Consider the following 16,349-nt stretch of genomic DNA (forward strand, 5'->3'; position numbering starts at 1 on the left):
GCTTTATATGCTGATGATGGGACTCTGTTGAAAAGAGCCATATGTGGTAAGGCCTGTGCAAACAGTGTTATCAGCAATGGAAGAATGGTCTTTGGACTGGGGCTTTAAATTTTACTAAGTCAAAACGTATTACACTCACCTTACTCTGCAAAGGGTTTGCTGTTTAGGGTTCCTGTGTTTAAACATTTGGGGCTATGGCTGGATGCAAGACTGACTTGGAGACATAAAGATTTTGGAGGATAAATAAAAGCAGGTCATTAACTTTATGTGCTGTGTGGCTGGGTATGACTGGAGAGCTTCTAGGTGTGTTCTATTGATAACTCATCACACTTAATACACTCCTGTCTGGATTATGGTTGTATGATCCGTGGGGAGGCAGCTTATTCAGTTTTATAGAGGCTGGATGTTCTACAGGCCCGTGCACATAGAATCGGTAGTGGACCATTCTGAACCACAGTGAGAGATGCATTGGGGGTTGAATTAGGTGAGGTGCCTCTTGACCTGTGGAGAGAAAAAACGAGCCTTGCATTCTAGACTTTTGTAGTAGGTGGGTGTGTCCCATTTGATATATTCAGTTTTAATGGATTGCTGAGAATATACTAGCAGAGTTGGTAAATGTTTTGGGTAAGTAATTAGGGAATATATGCGGGAGTATGGTGTTGGATTTATGGATTAGCCCAAATGTGGCCTGGCCAGGAGCTCCACTCTGGAAATTTCTAGCTATGGAAATAGGTTTGATGTTACTGGGGTATAGACAGGGTCTTGTGGATGGTGAGAGGGTGTCTGGTCATTTACAGCAGCAGTATCTTTTCTTTTTGTCTATTTTCACAGGTGGTTCTAAAGACCCAGTTGGTAATTGGGTGGGCTCTGGGATATGTACTCCCTGGTGGGGATCAGGCTGACCAGTGGGTTCTCTGTCTATTACACAGAATTTATGGCCATTATCATTAGTCTGCAATGGGCTGAACAAGTTAAGCCAAACAGAGTTGTGATCTGCTCAAATTCTGCCTCACTACTCCATGGTTTGGAATCGAAGCATTCAAGGTGACCTGATCTGTTGATGAAAGTGTATTATAATACACTGAGTTGGACAATCCACACCAGGGGTGCGTGAAGAGAGCTACTTTTTAATCAGGACAGCAATCAAGATTTTGAAGGCAGTTTCTCTGAGTTGAGGAGTGACCAATCAGCAAGAGAGATTCATTAGAAAGGGGGAACACAAGTAATGCAGGTGCAAGCGGAGTGGCATATTGCTTTTGAGTATGCCAGACTTTAGAGTGGCCTTGACTCATCAGGCTTGGGCAAGATCTGGCTAGGGTGAGGTAGACTGTCTTGAAAGTAACTCTCTCTCTGTTCTTATTTGTTCATTCCTCCTCTATTAGTGCATAGTATAGTCAGATTGGCTCCAGGGGTAGTATTTTGCACTGCATTTGGGATGTGGATGTCTGGGAGATTTACAGTAAGTAAATCAGTGCATTGGAGGACAGCCAAAAAGTAATGAGGTTTCATAGTAAATGCAAATCCATTATAAAGAGGAAGCAAAATTCAACTCTGGACCACTACTGAAGAATGTACAAAACAGGATAAAGCAGAACAGATACCAAGAGCTAAATGAATGGGACATTGGGGCAAAAAGGGTGTATACGAAGAGAAAATCAAAGAAAAACAAGATAAATACAGGATGGGTAAGAATTATAAAAGGAAAGACTGGGCTCTTTTAGAGATCAAAACTGCAAAGTGAATGTAAAGATCTGAATGAACACTTTACACGTCTTCATGGAAAAGGAGGAAGAATGTGAAATATTGCAAGAGAGGGAAAAAAGTCATATGGCCCAGCATTTTCCCAGATAAAATCCTTTCCAGCCTTTTAAGGAAGCCAGTATTTTCCAATCACAAACAAGAGAAAATCTGAAGGTGCTGGAAATCCAAAGCAACACACACAAAATGCTGGAGGAACTCAGCAGGCCAGGCAGCATCTATGGGGGAAAAAAGTACAGTCAATGTTTCAGGCTGAGACCCTTCAGCGGGACTGGCAAAGGGTCTTGGCCCAAAATGGCAACCATACTTTTTTCCCATAGATGCTACCTGGCCTGCTGAGTTCCTCTAGCATTTTGTGTGTTTTGCCAACGTTTTCCAATGCTCATTGCTCCAAGTGTGGTATCAGAGGATTACAAGTTGCTAAATTGGTGCTGTTGTTTAAAAAGAGAGAAAGAGATAGATCAAGAAACTACAGGGAAGATGTCAGTAGTGGGGAAATTGTAGGGAACATTCAAGGGATGATACTTAGAGAAGTGTGTGTGTTAACCACACAGACATCACGGATTTGTTAAGGAAAGGTCACACCTACCTAATTGAATGAGGAGATAACTCAGGGTTCAGGTTAGCACATCTGGTATAAACAACAGATAATAGCAAGCCTTTTGATTAAGCACCCACATGGCAGATTACCCATGTGATCCAAGGGAAAGTTGAATTTTTATTGTCTCAGGCTACATCCACACTGGACCAGAAAAATCCGTAACTGAAGCTTTTTCTCTTCGTTTTGACCCCCCGTCTACACTGAAGCGGCATTTTCCTCCCCCGAAAACGGAGCTTTTCTAAAATGCCCTCCAGAGTGTGTAAATTTGAAAATGCTGCTTGGGCAAGATGGCAATGAGACTGAAGCCAGAAGAGTTAGAAATGTACTCACCAAATACTTCGACTCATAACTTACTGAATAAATAAGTATACTCACTTTGCCCTGTTTTCTGTCCTTGCTCGTATGAAGGTGGTTTATCTATTTATGCAAGTACTTCTCTGACAATAGATGTGTAACAGCCTAATGTAACATTGTATGGAAATACAAGATAACAGTGATGCAGACATGCTTCTGAGGCCTGCACTACATGTTTGGGGTCGAATCTCGCCATGAGTACATTTCTAACTCTTCTGGTTTCAGTCTCATTGCCGCCTGTTCTGAAATTGTCAGGTTGCGTTCAAGAAAACAATGAACTGCCGCCATCTGTTCCGGCACGTCATGACAGCGTTTCTAGAAGTCTCCGGTTACCCTGTCCACATTGCTCCAGCCAAGCAGCATTTTCAGATTTACACACTCTGGAGGGCATTTTAGAAAAGCTCTGTTTTCGGAGGAGGAAAACACTGTTTCAGAGTGGACATAGGGTTAAAATGAAGAGAAAAAGCTTTGGTTAGGGATTTATCCGGACTGGTGTGGACGTAGCCTCAGTGGGAGAAAGCAAAGAGTGGTGGTCAGAGTTTTAGTAACTGTAGGCAAGTATGCTGTTGAATGCCTTGGAGCTCAGTCCCTTGCTTTTCATGGTCAACATCTGTGACTTGAACTTAAATCTAGGGCTGTGGTTGTGAAGTTTGTCAGTGGTACCAAAACCAGTAGTGTGGTTGATAACAAGGAAGAAACTTGTGAGCTGCAGAAAGAATCTATCAATAGATTTTGTCAGCATACGAGTGACAAATGAAATTCATTCTGGGGAAGTACTACACTTAGAGAACAAATATAGTTAAGGAATGCATAATGCACAATGAGTGTAGAATGTAAGGGTCTTGCAGTTCATGTTTACAGACTTCTGTTTTATAGAGAAGGCCTATGGAATATCTGCCCTGGCATAGGATAGAAAGCAGGGAGAATTGTACAATACACTATTTTGGTCACAGTTACAGTATAGTATAGTTCTGGTCAAGAGTAACAAGATGAGCAAGGGTGCATAGGATATTGCCAAGACATAGAATTGTAGTCATAAGACCGTAAAATATGGAGCAGAATTAGGCCATTTGGCCCATTGAATCTGTTCTGTCATTTCATCACGACTGATCCAATTTTCCTCTTGGCCCCAATCTCTTGCCTTCTCCCCATATCCCTTCATGCCCTGGCCAATCCAAAATCTATCAACCCCTGTCTTAAATGTGGCAAAGAATTCCACAGATTCACCACTCTCTGGCTAAATAAATTCCTCCTCAGGAGAAGAGTCTACCTTGGCTGGGCATTTTGTTCTGCAACAAAATTCTGAGAATGGAGGTGTATAAAATGACAAGGTAGACATTAAGGATGTGCCTCTCTCTCCTTTCAAAGGTCAGTAATGAAGGGACATAAATTTAAATGGTACAAAAACTACAGGGGAGATGAGTATTTTGTTTTTGCTCAATGAGTAATGAAGTTCTAGAATTCACTGCCTGAAAGAGTTGTGGGGGTGCAGAAACCCTCACTGTATTTTAGAAATACTCGGGTCTAGGGTTGAGATCTGAGAATTGGAATTAAAATTCACTTTTTTCTAACATGAACACAATGGGCTGAATGCCCCCTTTTTGAGCTGTTCATCTATGATTCTGTCTTCATAAATTAGAATTAATTCATCAAGCTGTGATTATTGCACATTGCCACTGGGTGGCAGTACAGCAATAAAATCCCTAACACAACGGCAGCAGAATACATGGGTACATCAGGTGGTTAGGTAGAGTTGTATTGCAATCAGAAGGAAGGAAACATGTAATAACATTACATTGCCTTCCTCTATGGTGAAGGTCAATATATCAAAGATCAACGCTCAGACCTCTTGTGAGGTGGATGATTTGGATGAAATTGTATCTGTCAGGTCTGCAGACAATACAAAAATTAGCAGAGATGTGGAAGGTTGTGAGAGGATTCATTAGGATATACCGCAGTTGGAAATGTGGGCAGATGGAGTTTAAACTGAACAAGTGTGAGGAGTTGCACTTTGGGTGGTCAAAACTATAAGGAAAGTATACAGTATATGGCAGGACTTTAAGGAGCATTGATGTACATAGAGACCTTGGGCTGCAAGCCCAGAGTTCTCTGTAAGTGGCAATTCAAGGGTATAGGGCAGGGACCGGCAATGTTTACCACTGAAAGAGCCAATATGGACCCATTTCCCACAGAAAGGAAAACACTGGGAGCCACAAAACCTGTTTGACATTTAAAATGAAATAACACTGCATACAATGGTTTTTTTTTGCCTTTATGCTATGTATAAACAAACTATAATGTGTTGCATTTATGAAATTGAGGAACTCCTGCAGAGAAAACGAAATTACATTTCTGCATGCAACAAAAACATTTTGAACTCCGAAAAAAAGACGTTGGGTTGAAGGTTACTCCATAGGTAGCCTAACATGGATCGAAGAATTAAAAGAAAGCGCGCACTGGCGGGTGTCAGGCATTGGCAGTGGTGATGTATATTAATAACGATTAAAAACACGTTGTAGCAGTGTGCTACACGCAGCGCTAAAATAACGACACTGCAGTTAAAGGTAACTTTATTCGAACTAAACAGCCTTGCTTTAAAGCCTCCCTCAACCCGTCACCGTGGGCGCGGATGCTCCAAAAGACACGTACTCACAAACCCCTGTAGGCTATCTCCCTTAGCCGGAACGCTGGCAAATTGTGAGCCAGTTCGGATGTGCCAGGAAATGGGTCGCCACAACGTTTTTAGATTGTACAAGATCACCATAATCTTCAAATTTTGAATTACATTTCAAAAACTAACAAACCACGGGGAGCCGCAGCACAGAGATGAAAGAGCCGCGGGTTGCCGACCCCTGGTATAGGGTGATAAAGAAGTTGCAAGGCATGCCTGTCTTCATCAGTTGAGGCATTGAGTATGAAAGCTGGGAAGTCGTGCTGTGGCTAGCCAAATGTACAGTTCTGATAATTACTTTACAAGGAGGAGGTGGGGGCTTTGGAAAAGGTGCAAAAGATGTTTACCAGGATGTTGCCCGGATTAAAGGGTATTAACTATAAGGAAAGTTGTACAAACTTGGGTTTTCCCTGGAGGTTGAGGAGCAACCTGATAGAAATTTATAAAAGTTGAGTCTCAGACAAGTTAGTTTTTTTTCCCATCGTAGAGATGTCAAATATTCGACGGGCTGAAGAAGATAAATGCTGTGAATCTAACATTGGTAAACCAAAAATTGCGGTAATAGGATGAGGTTGTAAATCAATATTCAAAACCGCAGAAATAATATCAAAAATATCTTTCCAATATTTCTCCAAAAATGAACACGACCAAAACATGTGAGTTAAAGACGCAATTTCAGAATGACATCTATCACAAATAGGACTTATATGAGAGTAAAAATGAGCTAATTTATCCTTGGACATATGGGCCCTATGTACAACCTTAAATTGTATTAGTGAATGTTTGGCACATAACGATGATGTATTAACTAATTGAAGAATTCTATCCCAATTCTCACTAGAAATACTAAAACTAAGCTCTCTTTCCCAATCCTGTTTAGTCTTATAAAGAGGCTCTAAACGTATCTTCATAATTATATTATAAAGTTTTGAAATAAGCCCTTTTTGAAAAGGGTCTAATGAAAAGGCGTCGAATGATTGCATTTCTAACTCTGATGGCTAGAAGATCTATATTGTTGAATTGGAAAGAAATTGATCCTCCCACTGTATTTAATTGGTTCTCTCAAACTATGTTATGTTTAAATTTAGAAAAAATTAGAAGTGGTACTTTTGAGACTTCTATTAAATTTGAAAAGTTATGGAGACCATTTATTCAACATTTTCATATGATGTAATATGACCCTGTGCCAAGTACATTTGATTCCCAGCTTTTAGCTTATGTATTTTGAGAGGACCGGAAGTGACGGCATTGATGAATACTTATTTTTGTGAGATATTATAAACAGCCCACTTTTTTTTTCCTTCTCTTTTGTTTGTTTTTTTTTCTTTTATATTACTTATTAGTTATAGTTATTAGATTAGATTAGTTAGTTTTGCATTATATAAATTTTTTTTTGTTTTTTTTCTTTCTTTTTTCTGTTTTTTTTATATTATACATTATGAAATATTTAGATTTACTATGTCCATACATATATCTTATGGCTTATGTCTTGGTAAACTCATTTATATTGTAACTATTATGTATGTTTTTTTTTCATATGTAATGGAATGTGTATGTTGGTAATTTCTTTATCAATATATCATCTGTATTCTGTCCATATTACTAATATTAATAAAAAGATTTAGAAAGAAAGAAAGAGATGTCAAATATGTAAAGGGCTTTAAGAGTAAGGGGAAAGAGTGTAAAGGATATTTGCATGATAATCTTTTTCTCTACAGTAGTAGGTGCCTGCAACACATTACCAGTGGAAGCAGATACAATAGCAACATTTAAAAGACATTTAGACAGACACATAAACTGGCAGGGAATGGAAGGAAATACCTGCAGCACACACAAAATGCTGGAGGAACCCAGCAGGCCAGGCAGCATCAATGGAAAAGCATCAATGGTTGCTGTTTCAGGCCAAGACCCTTCATTGGGACTGGAGAAAATAGATGAGAAGTCAGAGTAAGAAGGTGGGGGAGGGGAGGAAAAATACAAACTAGTAGGTAATCAGTGAAGGGGGGGGGAATGAAGTAAAAAGCTGGGAAATCGATTGGTGAAAGAAATACAGGGCTGGAGAATGGGGAATCTGATCGGAGACTGCAGAAGACCATTGAAGGAAGGGAGAGGAGCACCAGGAGGGGGTGATGGGCAGGTAAAGTGAGAGAGGGAAATGGGAATGGAGAATGGTGAAGACTTCAGGTTGAAGACTACCCAGACGGAATACAAGGTGCTGTTCCTCCAACTTGAGTGTGCCCTCATTGCGGGAGTAGAGGAGGCCACGGACTGACATGTCGGAATGGGAAGTGGAATTAAAATGGATGGCCACTGGGAGATCCTGCTTTTTCTGGCAGACAAAGCGTAGGTGCTTGGCGAAGCAATCTCCCAATTTATGTTGAGTCTCACTGATATACAGGAGGCCACACTGGGAGCACCAGATACAGTATTGCACTTGGAAGGGAACACAAAGCATAGTCGGGAAAACCACTGCCTCACGGATCCAATGACACAGGTTCATTCCTGACTGTGTTGTTTATGGAATGCTTGTACATCTTCCCTGTGGCTGTGTAGGTTTCCTCTGGGTACCCCAGTTTCCTCCCATACCCCAAAGACATGTCAGTAGATTAATCTGCTATTAATTAACCCTTAGTGTATAGTAGAATTTGGGAGAACTGATGGGAAAGTATAGTCATCAGGTTACAGGGAAAATTATTTGGGGTGGAAGGGGGAATGGGATTGCTGTGGGCCAGAATAGATTCTGGATTAAAATGGTATTGATGAAGGGTCTTGGCCTGAAACATTGACTGTTTACTTAACATAGATGCTGGCTGAACTGCTGAATTCCTCCAGCATTTTATATGTTGCTCTAGGCTGAAAGGGCCTCCTATGTTGAATCCATAGTAATCCATAAGATACTGCACAACAAAACCTTGGAGTTCATCCTCACAGATCCCAGAAAGAGAGCAGGACAGGATAAGGTGATTAAGATACACAAAATACTTGAGGTTATTGTCTGAAGCTTAAAATATAAGAACAGGAAGGGATCAAGCTGGAAATGTATTAGACCTCAGCTAGAGGACCATTCAGTTTTAGTAACTACAAGATCCTGTAGGATATAATGGCTCTTGAAACTTCTAACAATGTTGCCAAGTCTGGAGAATCTTAGTTTTCAGGGGGAGAAAAAGGCTAAACTGAGACTAGTTTCATTCGAATAGAGGAGTGTCGTGGAAGATCTTAGTTCAAGTTTGTAAAATTATAAGCAGTCCTAAAAGGGTGAACAGGAAGGACTCGCCCCTAAACATGAGGTCACTAACCAGAGGATGTAGATTATGGTCAATTGTTGTTGAGTGCCATCGAGTTGTAACCAGAGGATGTAGATTATGGTTAATTGGTGAAAGGTTAATCAGGAATCAAGGAAAATGTTCATTTTTCACTCATTCGTGGAGGTCTGGAACTTACTGCCAGTAAGGGATGTAGGTTTTATCCTTACCTATCTTTCTAATGGGCTGGAATTGAGCCACAATTGGTTGTGCAAGAGCATCACCCAGGAATTTAATAATTGGCAACAAAACTGAACTTCCTATTCAGGGAAGATTACAAAAGCCATAATACAACAGCTGAACCCTGTGTATTTAAGACTGTCTTGGGGATCAATCTACCAACAATCTGGAATACAGTGTGGGGTTATGCATTTTGTTAGGAAGAATAAAGGTACAAACTATTTTCTAAGTGGGGAAAAAATTCAAAAATTGGGAGTGCAAAGGGACTTGGGAGTCTTAGTTCTGGATTCCCTTAAGAGTTACATGCAGGTGGAGTTGGCAGTAAGTAAGGTAAATGCAACATTAGCATTCATTCAAGTGGACTAAAATAAAAGCAAAGTGGTCTTGTTGAGGCTTTAAAAGCCATTGGTCAGACTGTGTTTGGAATACGGTGAGGAATTTTGGGCCCTGTATCTAAGAATGTACTGGCCCTGGGGAGGGTCCAGAGGAGGAATGTTTCACAAGAATAATCCCAGGAATGAAAGGAGCAGCCTGTTGTGATTCTGGGCCTATCCTTGATGGAGTTCAGAAGGATGCAGAGAGATCTCATTAAGACTTGCCAGATACTGAAAGGCCTGGATAGAGGAGTGGATGTGGAGAGGAGGTTCCATTGGTGGGGGGGGGGGGGGGGGGGGGGGGAAGGGGTCTATGTCCAAGGGCACAGCCTCAGCATAAAGGAATCCCCCTTTAAAACTGAGATGAGGGGTAATTTAAGCCAGTGGGTAGTGAATCTGTGGAAATCATTGCCACATAGGTCTGCAGAGACCAAGTCATTGGGTGTATTTGAGGCAGAGATCAATTGGTTCTTGATTCGTAAAGGGATTAAGTGTTACAAGGAGAAGCTAGGAGAGTGGGGTTGGGGAAAAATAATCAGTGATGATTGAAAACTGAGTAAACCTGATGGGTTGAATGGCCCAAGTATGCTCCTGTATCTTATGGCAATATGGAAATGAATACTGGTAACTGACTCAGTCACCTCCGTGCAGTGACTGTAAAGATACTACAAGCTGTCTCTACAGCTTCTTCTTTGATCTTAAACTAAGGTCCTACCAGCCCCCTCCTTTTTGTTTGGTATATTGTCAACCTTACATTTACGACTTCAAGGGGTAAATATACTAGTCAATTCTACATATCTAACTGTCCAACTTTACTTCCACCCTCCACTTCTGGGGTATCTCCTTTGATTGCACCACCTTCATTGTTGTAGTTTCCTGAGGTAACTGGCCCAGAGTTATTACAAAATGTCGATCTATTTGATGTTCAAATATATAACAAATAAAAATCTTTTAAAGGAGAAATTTAGTTTCTGAAAGATTAGTGAAAAGATTTTATGATTTGAAGTTTAATACTTTCAGAGAGGAGAATTATGGATTTGATGGAACCAGTGATATTTATGTATTGACTTGTAAATCTTGTTGACAGCCAGAGAATTCAAAGAAGGTCAGAGACAATTAAACGTTTTTACAAATTTACATTTCCTCCTCTTGTATCTCTTTCTTCTTGCAAGCCTATACATTCACAGTGCCCACTTATTTTTCTCTCAGCCTGCTGGGTTATTATGTTTTGGTCAGGTTCTGGGATCGTGGGAACAAAGCATCAACTATAGAGCCGTGCATCCCTGTAAACATGGGCAATTAGTTATGCTCTTTCTGAAGAGACAATCATAGGGTAGGAACTTCCACATTCAGAAGTTCCTACGAGAACTGTAATCTACAGGGCTATAGCACAAGAGCTGAAAAGTGGGATTAATACCTAGGGCCCTACACTCAAATCTGATGAGAAGAAACATACATACCCACTGTGTACTGCCCACTGTGCAGTGAGTGTGACCAGTATTCAGCACTGATTGACAAAATTACTTGGGCACGGTTATGGAATGAGAAAGTGGGGAAAAATAGGGTAAACTTTGCATGGGTACATCAAAAGTTGTTCTTTCAAGTCCTCAAAGAGTTGCAGAAGCTTTCTCTGGCTCAATGCTTTAAAAAAAATCTGTTCTACTCCTTGCCGGTAGCAGTCCTCACAGAGCATAAATAATCCAAAATTCACAAGAACAGTCAGTCCTGAGCATTCTGCCAGTTTGATAAACAGATGTAAATTACAGCCAAGTTTGTGTTCCACTCAGTTAGTGATTAAAAACAAGAGCAAATTATGCATCACTCTTAAGTTCATTGACTTTCTATGCTCCCTCAACCTCTCCATGTAAATTGTGTGCTCCTGTGGCTCGGTACCAATAACCAGAGTACTAAATAATTGGTCGTGTGGAAAACTTGACAGTCCATGTATCATTAGTCCAGCTACAACAGGACAAATGTGGATAAAATGGGGTAGACCTGAACTGGAATATCAATGTGATAAGTGTCTCAAGTGAGAAGGAATAGGAATGAGAAGGCCCTTGGAAACGGCTTAACTCCTTATCAAACATTGAAACAACAGCAGAAACTGGGATTACATAGACCCAAGGATCAACACTTGCAAGGGGAGGTCACAGGCTTGGAAGGAAGCCACAAGACCGACCACTGTGTGTGCCTGGATGGGTAGCATACTGCACAGAGTGTAAATGCTTGAATGTTGTCTTTGCAATTAAGAGCTTTTATCAGTTATCAGTAGTATCACTGAAACAAGAGTGAACTTGGCACACCTGCCACATATGACTGGACCACATATAACATTGTCCAAAATTTTCTAATTTTTCCAGAATCATTCTGGAGATCACAGATAATCTCTGCTTCAAGCTGCAGACCATCTTAATCCCAACAAAAAGAATGTTTTGTTATTTTGAAGGGGCCATATAAATGCAAGTTGCTGTTGCATAGATTTTTTATATCACAGTGCAACAGATAGAATACTGATGATTACAATTCCAGACGCCACTGTCATTCCATACATCTCCTGTGTTAAGGAACTCATCAAAAGTGATAAAATTTTGCTTCGTTAGTGTTTAGCATTTCCAGAATTGATTATGCAATCAGCTAAAGCCAAAATATAATATCTTTTACTTCAGTTTATTGCTAACAAAGATCAAATTCTCATTATGTTTTGTCTTCTCTTTTTAAAAATTGTTTTCAACACCTTTGGCTGTGGAAATCACATTGCTCTCAAAGCTGGGTGAAGCAGTCACTTGTGCCTTCAAGATACCATACAAAGTCAAAGGATAACACTGCATATACATCTTTAACTGGAGCTAGGTTACAAAAGAAGCCACATCTTTAAAAATGACTCACAAGCACACAGTGAGTAAAATGAAGGCCAGACATCAGGCATCGTGACTGGCAGGTGAGAGAGATTCAGATGCCTTGTATAATGTCCAGGTCTGGATGTGTTAAGAGTTCTCCGTCCCAAAGTGCAAAGGCTGGAACAAGTGGTGTTCTGAACTCTGTCGTTATTGTGTCAACAACAGCAGGTTCCTCAATGTCTATTAAACTCAGCTTCTTGGCCTCACAGTCCAGGAGAAAGCCAACACGATCAGGCTTTCCAAAGAAGTTGACTGGTATCATCTCATTAGAAGACATTGAATACCACTTCTTTTGGAGATAAGCATAGACCCAGGAGCAGTTATTGGCACCAATACATTCTTCACGGGACATGTTAATCTCTGCCACACCAATTCGGAACTCTTGTGAATATTTCACTGTTACCTCCCAGTAATGCCTCCCAGATGACAGAGGCGTATCAGCCAACACCACAGCCCAGTCTGTGAAGCGCTCTGGGTTCCTTGGCACTTTGGTTGGGTCAACACCAATCATGCGATAGATGACACCCGTCTCTTTCTTGAACAGGTCCAAGCAACTGTGGGCAGTCTTCTCATCCAGTTTGAAACTTAAATCTGTAAACGTGAAAATAACATTACATACTGCTCTCCCCCCTCCAAAAAAAATCACTGCTTGGGGTACTTCCCCGGTTAGTCCATGCAAATCAATTCTTTTTAAATACAAGGATTTGTCACCAAAGTTCTGTTCTCAGCATAATAGGGTATAGTGTGAGGAGGACATGAGTTCAAACTATAGGGGGACTGAACAAGAACATGGAATAGCTCTGATGTAGAAGGGGAAATGCTAGAGAAACACAAGTTGCAGTTTGGGATTAAAGTTTGGCTGGATGGCAGACAGGGAGAGAGAATCCTGATTACACTCTATCATCGTCCCGCATGTTGAACCAATGGATCAAGTCATAGCTCTACAGTCCTACTCCATCTAGTTGAAGCTATGGGGGAGGGGCAAGAGTGGTGCTGGTGGTGGCAATTAAATAACTAACAGAAGGAAGGAGCTCCAAGAACTCATCTTCAAAAGGGTCCATTATTGCCAAAACAAGGCTGAAGCATTCACAAGCATTTGACCAGATATGCCAAGTAGACAATCCATCTCAGCTTCTTCCTGAGATCCCATCACATAAACCCGTCTCCCCTCAACTTACTTCGCTCCATGTGATATCAGGAAACAGCTGAAAGCAAAGACTGAAGACCTGTGCGCCAGAACTAGCTGTGTTGTAAATGCCAGTGTTGTAACTATATGTAAAATTGTTTGTGTTCACAAAATGGACAAATCCAATCAAGCCACCTATTGCCTAATTACTCCACTCTCCCATCAGCTAACCAGTAGAAAATGATGTTGGCAATGCTCTCAAGTGGTAATTACTCACCAATAATTTGCTCACTAATGCCCTGTTTGGGGATTGTCACAATCTTAATCCACACATAGACTAAAGGCCTGAATTCTAGTGAAGAAGTGAGAATAACTGCCCATGATACCAAGGCAATATTTGAACAAGTCTGGTGTCAAGATGCCCTGGGAAAACTAGGCATCAAGAGAACATGCTAACAGCTGGAGTCTTTCCTTGTCTAAAGGAAGAAAGAGGCTGTGGTTCCTTGGGGATGTGTCCTGGGCCCAACCATTTTCAGCTGCTCCATCAGTGACCTTCCTTCCAGCATAAGGTGTGGTAGGAATTATTGCCGATGATTGCACACTTCAATTCCATTTACAACTCCTCAGCAATGAACTAGTCCATGACTGCCTGTGGCAACATTCAGACGTGGGTTGATAAGCAGCAAGTAGAATTCATGCCATAAAAGTGCCTCTGATATGACAGAACTACTCTTGATATTACCATTGCCAGCTTAACATTGTTAACATTCTGGGAGGTTCACCATTGATCAGAAGATCAACTGGACCAGCTAAATAGATACTGTGGGGATAAGATCAGAGGATGGGGATCCTGTGCTCCTGATGCCCTAAAGCCTTTCTGCTAAGCACAATGTGATAAAATTTCCTCACTTGAGAGCAACTCCAACAACACAAGAAGTTTGACACCACCCCTGACAAAACGGTTGCTTGATTGCTACTTCATCAAATGTATTAAATGCAATTTAAAATCCAATGACAATGAAGGAACAGTGATAGATTGCCAAATCAGGATTGAGTGTGACCTGGAGGGGAAACTGCAGTTGATGGTGTTCCCATGCACTTTGCCTTATCCTCGGTGGATGTACATTGAGGTGTTGAGGGGTAACTTGAGAGAATTACAGCAGCGCATACTGTAGACAGTGCACACTGCAGTTACATTATGCAAATTGGGAATAAGCTAATGTAAAGAATCTGGAGAATATTACTCCTCCTGTACTTTTTAATTAAACTCTTCCTGACCGAAGCTGAGCTTGGGAGTGGTAGAGAAATGTACTTGCTAAATTTAGGGTGACATACAGTGAAAAGTATGCCAAACACAGCCTGCTGTCCCAGCTGCAGCCCTTCAACTTGGCTCAGGTCAGCCTGGGCCAACTGCTCTTAGTACATGAAGTCCAAGCCATAGATCAACATTCACAGCTGCTTCCAGTTCACATGGAACATGAGCTAAAAAAAAGACAGCCCATTGACAGCTCTATAGAAAGTTATGTTAATGGACAAGGGAGGGGAGGTGGCATGGTGAGAGGCTGACAACACCTTGCTAGCGCAAAGGATCTCTAGCTATGGTTTCAGGAGATGCAACAGTGAAATGGAGGATTACTGCCACTGGCTCCCAATACTGAAACAAGCAGAATTAAACTGATCTTTCCTACAAATGGTGGCCTGCATTTTCTTTGTCTACGTGCGTGGTAACTTCAGCTGAAGCTGCAGTGGAGTACTGGGGAGCTCTGGACCCAATATTCCACTTTATAGGTATACAGTAGTGGTCACCAACCTTTTTAAGCCCAAGATCCCCTATCTCGGCCTCAGTGAAAGGCAAGATCGACCCCAGATTGATTAGTTACACACATGCGCACCGGGGCAGAAAAGGCCCGAAGTAAAACCCCGCAACCTGGAAGTAGAAATAATGTATAAACACCTGGGGTACCCATCCTTTTGCACCAAGGACTGGTTTAATATTGACAATATTCTTGTGGACCGGCCGACGGGGGTGGGGGGGGGGGGGTTAAACACGACCGGAATACACCGATACTCGAAGCAGGTTCCTTATGTCCAGTCTATTCCACAATTTAGTTTTTGTGGCTCTCAGCACTTAGCTCTGTCCCACTTGCTCATGTTTTTTTTGCTCAAAAAACTCAACGGGTTTGTCTTTAAGTGCAGGGTGCTTGGACTCAGGGTACCAAAGCAGTTTTGAGGGCTGCATTGCCTCATTAGACAGCCTCCAGGCCCGAACTCCAGCCTCCCGCCAGCTGCCTTGGCCAGGTGTGGCTGGTCGTGGGTCGGGTGAGAGGACAAAGTCAGGGCTGGAGGTCCCCATGCCAGGGCCACGGTGGTCGCAATCCGGAGAGAGCGACCGACCCAGCAAGGAGTGCAACAGGGCACGCACCCGCCCCTCTTGTAGGTCAGTTGAATCTATCTATTGGCCGACAAAAGTTTGGCTGGAGGGATGACTTTCAGTAGATCGCAGCGAGGTAACTGCTCTGCTACTTATGAAATGCTGAGCCCGAATTAGGTCGTCTGTGAATATCTTAGCACCGGGTTCCCTACGAACATTCGGTGTGCTAAACAGGTTTAGAGGCAGCGCCCATCTGTCCGCGCTCCAAGCCAGTAGCAACAGCACTTCCCGCTGGCCACCCAAAGCCAAACAGTGATCCCTGGCGCAAGGGGATCACTGCGTTTAGGCGACTGATGACCTCACGTGGGTTCAAGTTCAACAGTGGGCTTGACAGGAATGAGGAAAGGTGCAGCTGACTCATATCGTTTCCTCGCGGCCCGGTGGTTGGGGACCACTGAAGTACACTGCATAGTGCAGGGAAACTACACGCATGCGCACTGGGCAGAAAGAACGGAACTAAAACTCCACAACCCGGAAACAATCTCTCAACAGTATTTGTGTATTTAATTTTCTTTTTTTTTGGGATCTACTGGGAAAGTCTCAAAGATGGACCAGTCGATCACAATCGATGGGTTGGTGACCACTAGCATACAGCAAGAAAACAGACCCTTCAGCCCATTAAATCCATGCACATCATACACCAGCCATTACACTG

General features: G+C 41.9%; 2 protein-coding genes across 2 annotated transcripts in view; both read right to left on the reverse strand.

The window, feature by feature from the left end:
* LOC132384701 (uncharacterized) overlaps nt 1-16,349 on the reverse strand; it is a 44,667-nt gene that overhangs the window by 27,565 nt on the left and 753 nt on the right. The gene's annotated exons all lie outside the window — the stretch shown is intronic.
* LOC132384700 (vitamin D3 receptor-like) overlaps nt 1-16,349 on the reverse strand; it is a 211,624-nt gene that overhangs the window by 6,930 nt on the left and 188,345 nt on the right. The gene's annotated exons all lie outside the window — the stretch shown is intronic.

Source organism: Hypanus sabinus, chromosome X1 (genome assembly GCF_030144855.1).
Source record: "Hypanus sabinus isolate sHypSab1 chromosome X1, sHypSab1.hap1, whole genome shotgun sequence".
Classification (NCBI taxonomy): Eukaryota; Metazoa; Chordata; class Chondrichthyes; order Myliobatiformes; family Dasyatidae; genus Hypanus; species Hypanus sabinus.